Source organism: Lolium rigidum, chromosome 5 (genome assembly GCF_022539505.1).
Source record: "Lolium rigidum isolate FL_2022 chromosome 5, APGP_CSIRO_Lrig_0.1, whole genome shotgun sequence".
Taxonomy (NCBI): domain Eukaryota; kingdom Viridiplantae; phylum Streptophyta; class Magnoliopsida; order Poales; family Poaceae; genus Lolium; species Lolium rigidum.
Genome location: NC_061512.1, coordinates 71,452,193 through 71,458,981, shown reverse-complemented (window position 1 = coordinate 71,458,981; position 6,789 = coordinate 71,452,193). Strand labels below are relative to the sequence as shown.

At 47.6% G+C, this 6,789-nt stretch overlaps 1 pseudogene; it reads left to right on the top strand.

The window, feature by feature from the left end:
• Positions 1 to 1,729: 1,729 nt before the first annotated feature.
• LOC124651795 lies at positions 1,730 to 3,056 on the top strand (annotated as a pseudogene).
• Positions 3,057 to 6,789: the final 3,733 nt, after the last annotated feature.

The window sequence follows — 6,789 nt, the reverse complement described above, 5'->3', positions numbered from 1 at the left end:
ACTCAAGGAGCCATGTATTTTTGTAAATCGTCATCGGCAACACCCGAACATGGGGTGCACTGCAGACCCGACAGACTCATTGCATCTTACTGAGCCATGCATTTTTGTAAAATCGTCGGCGGCTACACCCGAACATAGGGTGCACTACGGGCCCGACAGACTCACTGCATCTTACTGAGGCGTGTATTTGTTTGTATAGCGGTCATCAACAAGTTGTGAATGATCAGTTCACGTTGCAGGCCCAGTGGACCCCTAGTAATCGCAACATATATTGCTGAGTCGTACCCATTTGTCTTGAATTATGTCGGTAGCAGCCCCCGAGTCAACGAGGGAACCATGTACACAACAGACTCACTTTATCTTATTGAGCCGTATTTATTTTGCATAATTTCTATCGATTGCAGCACTCGCATATTCCCTGAGGCTTTCGACGGAAATAACAAAAGAAAAACTTCGCAACCTCCGAGTATTGCCGGGTATGCTTATTGTATTTGATGTGCCGAGAAATTTCCAAAATGACCATTGTATGCACGATATTTTTTGTTGTAAACCAGCGCACCCGATGGGAGTGATAGTTGTAATAGCCGAATATTTTAATGAGATCATAAATAGTACAAAGTTTCTTCATGTTTGCTTGAATTCCATCACTCCCGGTGGGAATAAACGTAATGGTCGAAGATCTTCTAGGAGCCCCCCGAGTAATTTCAATGCTCTCGGAAGTGTACCAGGTCAATATTATATAAGATGATATCCATTGAAGTTCATAGACAATGAATCCACTAACTCGAGAGTGCATCGGGTCAATATATATAGCCATAGAAGATAAATCCATTGATAAGCATAGATGATGAAGTCACCGACCCGGAAATGCATCGGGTCAATATTTATATATCCATAGAAGATAAATCCATCGATAACCATAGGCGATGAAGCCATTAGCTCGGATGCAATATGGAAGCAAGTCGCATGGTGGACGCAGTCGAAATAATTACGCAATCAGAAATAGTTGATGTGGCGGGCACAGTTGAAGTAATCGCCCAGCCAAAAAATAGTCGATGTGGCGAGCGCAATACTCGTGCGGCCAGAAATAGTTGATGTAGCCGCGCTGCGCCTAGCCGGCGTGACCAATGAAGAAGACGTAGTTGATATGACGGATCCGTGACTGGTGAACACCCGAGTATATTGAGTCCGCGATGTCGTGTCCGCGACAGGTGAGCCCCCGAATGCGACGAGTGCGCGATGGAGGGCGCGGTCGACCGGGCATAGTAGTCGAAACTTTGTTTCAATCTGTAGTTATATTATAGCACAAAAAACTATGCGCAAATAACAGTATGAGCCGAAAAATATTTTGCAAAATGAATTTTGCGTAATTGGAAATAAAACGTCTGTCCCCTTAATGTTGTTAATCGAATATGCATGTTGCGAATGCGAAGTAAGCTGGTGCAAGTACTGAATTCGAAGTTCCCTTAATGTCGTAAACGACGGAATATAGTACTGGATTTAGCATATTGTTGATGATGCATCTTGTAGTTTCTTTCTTGTTTGCTCAGCAATCTGATGAACCCACCAATTAACAAACATATACTGAAGAAGGTTCACAGATTTCATCGTTACATGAATCATCTCTAATGTGATGAAATTATTTTCATATGCTTAATTTTGATCCCATCATTTTATTCCAGCAGTCTGGATACCCACCGAGCCTCGAGGTTACGCTAACTAGCGCCTGATGGAGGACCTCCCGGATGCTCTGCTGGCAGAGATTGTCAAGAGGGTCACCGAGAGAAATGACTTGAATTCTCTTTCCCTTGTCTCGAAGCGTCTCTTCGCCATTCAGGCTGAGCAAAAGGAATGTATCCGTGTTGGGTGCGGACTCTGCCTTAAGACTGAAGAGTTAGTGTCACTGTTCTCCCGGTTCCCTAATTTGTGGAAAGTAGAGATCGATTACGCTGGATGCACACCTTCCCATGGCGACCAGTTGGACAATCATGACCTCTTTGTGATTTCATCTCACTGCCCATCGTTGACTGACCTCACCTTAAGCTTCTGCTCACAAATCAATGACTCTGGTCTTGGTTGCCTAGCTTATTGCAAGAAATTGGTATCTCTCAGGTTGAACTCTCTACCAGAAATAACTTCAAATGGGCTTCTATCTGTGGCAGTTGGTTGCAACAGTCTATCTGGTCTCTTCCTCATTAACTGTGAGGAAATAGGAAGTGCAGAGTGGCTGGAGTACCTTGGCTGGAAAGGGATATTGGAAGAACTTGTAGTAAAGAAATGTAAGGGAATTAGCCAGTATGACCTCCTAAAGTTTGGTTCAGGGTGGACGAAGCTCCAAAAGTTTGACTTTGAGATGAAGTCACCCTGGGGTGTTCATAGTTCATGTGAGTATGGTTTCGATCCCATGTACAACGCTCACAACCCGACTAGATATGACTTCTGCTGTGAGAGTTTGAAGGATTTGAGGTTGGCTCATTTTAAAGCTGGGACAGAAGTAGGACTTCGTTTTATATTGGGGAAATGCAAAGCACTGGAGAAGCTGTGCGTGGAATATGTTTATGGTCTTAATGACAATGACATGATCGTGTTATCTGAAAGCTGCGACAACCTTAAAAGCATATCACTTTGGCTAAAACCTGTGCACAATGATGATCTAGATGGTGATGGTTTCAGGACCGCATTTACTGACAACAGCCTTAAGGCTCTAGCACTTAATTGTCCTATGCTTGAGGCTGTTGAACTCACGTTTGCAGATTGTGATTCCTTTTATCCATCAGAGATAGGCTTCACACAGAAGGGCCTTGTGGTGCTCATGCAGTCTTGCCCGATTCGTGCTCTTGTGCTAAATGGTGCCAACTTCTTTGATGACGAGGGGATGATGGCCCTCTCATCTGCTCCATTACTGCAGAAACTCGAGCTTGTGGATTGCGGGGAAATAACTGATGTTGGGTTGCTTTTAATCGCACGTTCCCCACGCTTGATTAATCTCACGCTCCGCCTCTGTGAACTTGTAACTGATGTTGGAGTGGCCGAGTTGGTACGTTCACAGAAGTTAGAGTCTCTGATCGTTGAAGGCTGCTGCAGGCTGTCCTGGGGACTGGCAGATCAGTTCAGTACTCCGGTGAGACTGCAAGCCTCGGTGAGGTGAAAAGAATATACCCACTGTTATATGTATGAAATGACCTGCAAAATTTTTGAGTCTAAAATCCTCTGCTGGTGTCATCAAGATGTTGCATTCTGACTAGTGCTGGACTTCGGATAGCTTTACGCCGCTTGTGTGATGTAGCTGCTTCGTTGTGTAATTTCATCTATGCTTGCATTGGACAAGATTCCCAAAAATTGGCCCCAACATTCAGCTTTTTGGGTGTTCAACCTGCAGACCTAGACTGTGCATCTTGATTTTACTTGGTGTTTTACCATACTTCATTTGGCTGTTAACAGTTCTTTCTGCTATACTTTCGCAAGTTGTGATACTGTAAGCAGTTTTGGAGCCGAATGTACCTGCGTTTTGAATGCATCAGCAATTAGACACTTACAAATGCATGCATTCTGATGCAGTGTATTTTTCATGTTTTCTTCGTGTCTACATGCACTTGAGGAGTCCAATTTCATAGTAATTTTCTAGTGTATGTCTTGTGATAGTTTGTCCGTGGCATCTCTTTTTGTGTGGTCATGCACATTCTCGGTGACAATCCATCTACTGCAAGACTGGTGGAGACTAGGCAGCACGGCATTGAATGGAAAATGGAAGGCAAATCTGTTGTGATCTTACCACGAAGTAGATTTGTAAAAAATAATTGATTTGCTAAAACTTGACACAGTTACTAAAAATTGGGATGCCGAGCTGGTTCTTTTCCCCGGAAGATGTTCCAGTGATCCTTACTTTTTTTTGACTGCCTTGCCGTAGGGGATGCATAGCCTCGGACTGCTAGATCGAGGAAAGAGTAGTGTGGCTCTTTTTGGTGGAGAGATGTATTCAGCTTTGTTGATTCGTACAAGAGCATCACAGTCAGTTCAATTTGGGTGGGCAATACAGTTTTACTGTGGAAAGATTTCTGGGTGAACAACCAGAATCTATGTGATGTTTTTATTCGGCTTTCTCATATACCCTAGATGAGGACATATCAGTCCAAGAGTACACAAACGCGGACAAGCTGCACACGCTCTTTGCATTGCCGTTGTCAGTAGAAGCTTTATGGCGAGTTGCAAAAACTCAATGCCATCACAAAGGAGTTAAATCTGCAGCCCGAAACAACTGATATCAGGACTTCCACTTGGGGGCACTCCACCTACTCTTCTGGTAGGTTCTACAGATTTATGTTCAGTTCAATACCAAAAGAACCTTCGTCTGGGCACGAGGGTTCCTAGTCGACACAGGGATCTCACGAGTTTAACCCAAGGTATTCCCTCGTTGCAATAGAATCTCAGTTATTTCATAAGCAAAGCTTTAGAGCATCTCCAGTCGGGTCCTCAAATGACGTTTGGGGGATGGCGGACAAGAAATGGAGAAAAACGCGTTCCAGTCGCGTCCCCAAAGCTAATTAGAGCCTCATTTTATGTCAGGCGTCCCTGGTAGAGACTCTATTACAGAGTCTCTACCGGGAACGCCGGACACCAAAATAGCGTTCGGACGCATGCATGCAGTCCCTAAAGGGTCTTTTTTTGTACAGATTTTTAGTCTCTTTTTGTCCGGCGCGATCCTAAACGTCCCCCAAATCATTTGTGCCGAACTTTTTTAAGGGACGCGACTGGAGATGCTCTTAGGTCATCTCTACCGGGTGACCTAAACGGTCCTGCTGCATCCAAACTCATCCGCGTGGATAGGCGGACCAGACGCGCACGCTCATGCGGCATGACGCAAACCGATCGGCCCGTCTGGCGTGACCCATCCGTTCACCACATCTGGGGAATGGATGCATCAGACTGCGCAAGTGCCCGTCGGTCGGAAGCTAGGGCCCATGCGTAAGTGAGACATTGTGCTAGATAATGCATCATTACAGTTAAGACAACCATTTGCAAAAAAAATACCCACATCTAATTAAAACAAAATAAAAAAAAGACCGTCTCTACTGTTGGCTGGTCTACATTTACTCCTAGCTGTCATCGAGGCCTCCATTGCCGGCGGGCTAGGCCTCGTCGATTGCCGTCCGCGCAACCCAGATAGCGCGCTGCTAGCGGCGTTGTAGGACGATGGAGCTGCAGCGGTTGGCGGTGCGCACCGCCCTCTGGACCCTCTTGGCCTCACGGCTGGCCAACGCGACGTCGATTTCAGCCGCCGAGTGGTCCCTCCTCCATGACCCGCTTGGCCTCCGCCGCAGCGAGCACTCTGCGTCGCGCAACGCCACCGCATCGAGCTCCCTCACCTGGCACGCCGACGTTTCCGCGTCGCGCTCCCAACAATCGCGTTCTTGTGCCCTTGACGTAGACCTGTGCTGCGTCCTTTGCACCTGCCAGAGGCTCTCCATCGCTTGGCTAGGCATCGGCGATGCGCTTGGTCTGGCGGCATCTGGGCCGTCCACCTCCACTTCCTTCCCCTCCTCACACCAGGAGTCGCCAAGCCATACCAGCAGCTGGCGCCTCCGCCACGTGCTCCTCCTCCACTGCATCGTTGACTGCACGGTCGGCCTTGTCGTGCGTCGCCGCCTCGCCGAGGTAGCGCGACGAATGGCGACGGTGGCAGCGTCGATCACTGCCGCCTCGGCCGCCTTCTTGCGCACCACGGTGGCATGCCGAAGCTCGCGCATGACGATGTGGCGGCCTCGCACACCGTTGACTCCAACATCTCCATGGCTACCTCGTGGCAAATCTCACGCAGGGCCGTGCTTGGCCACCGCCTCTACTGCCTCCTTCGCCGCAACATCATGAATCTCACGCACTACGACTTGGGTGGCCTCTTGCGCCACCACCTTGACAACCTCCTCCAGCGCCTGCTGAGCCACCGCAGTTTCACGCTCGAAGCCATCCACCTTGTCCTCGGGGGTCGACGTCCTCGTCGGAGGCCTGCGGGAAGCAGGCGAGGCTCATCTGCCTGACGGCGGTCTAGTTGGCGATCTTACGGTGAGGTATAGATGGTTTGACGTTTGGTATCGATTGGGTGGTGCTCCTCGCCTCATCGGATGGCGTTTTTATAGACCGTGGCCTGGGCAGGAAACGGCCGACCGAGCATGCAATATTTCCGGGCATGGGCGGGAATCATCCACGGCGCACGCACGCTAAATATGAGCTAACGAGGGCGGTAACCAACCGGGCGCACGTGAAGCTGGCGATGGATTTACCGACATCCCGTCACCATTAGAGATAGAACATCAATCCTTGATAGCGCCCTTACTCTGAAGGTCAAGGTTGATGATCCTCAGCCCAACATACCTTTTTGGTCGACAAACCATGTCCCAGGCGCAAGATGTGTGACCTTCTTCATCTTTCTTTGCTCACAAGCAGTGACGTCTTGCTCTATCACAATATATAATTACTGTTTTCTGTATCTTTAGATAAAACATGTGGCAGGTTGTTAGGGATGATAACTTGAGTTGATAAGTTCTAGCCGACCTCCATAACCCAAGAAGCGAGCACTTGCATTCAGCCTACGTTCAAGCTGAGTGAGATTCTCAATGGTTGGTTTTGTGGTTCCGATCCAAGGGGCAAGCCTAGATATGTGAACAGCAGAGAACCAATAACACAGCCAAAAGTGTTAGACTAGTTACAGTTGGTAGTACTATCATATAATAGTATCAATGCGTAGTATAGTATATATGTAAAATCTCCATTATATTTATTAATTTGTATAATCTC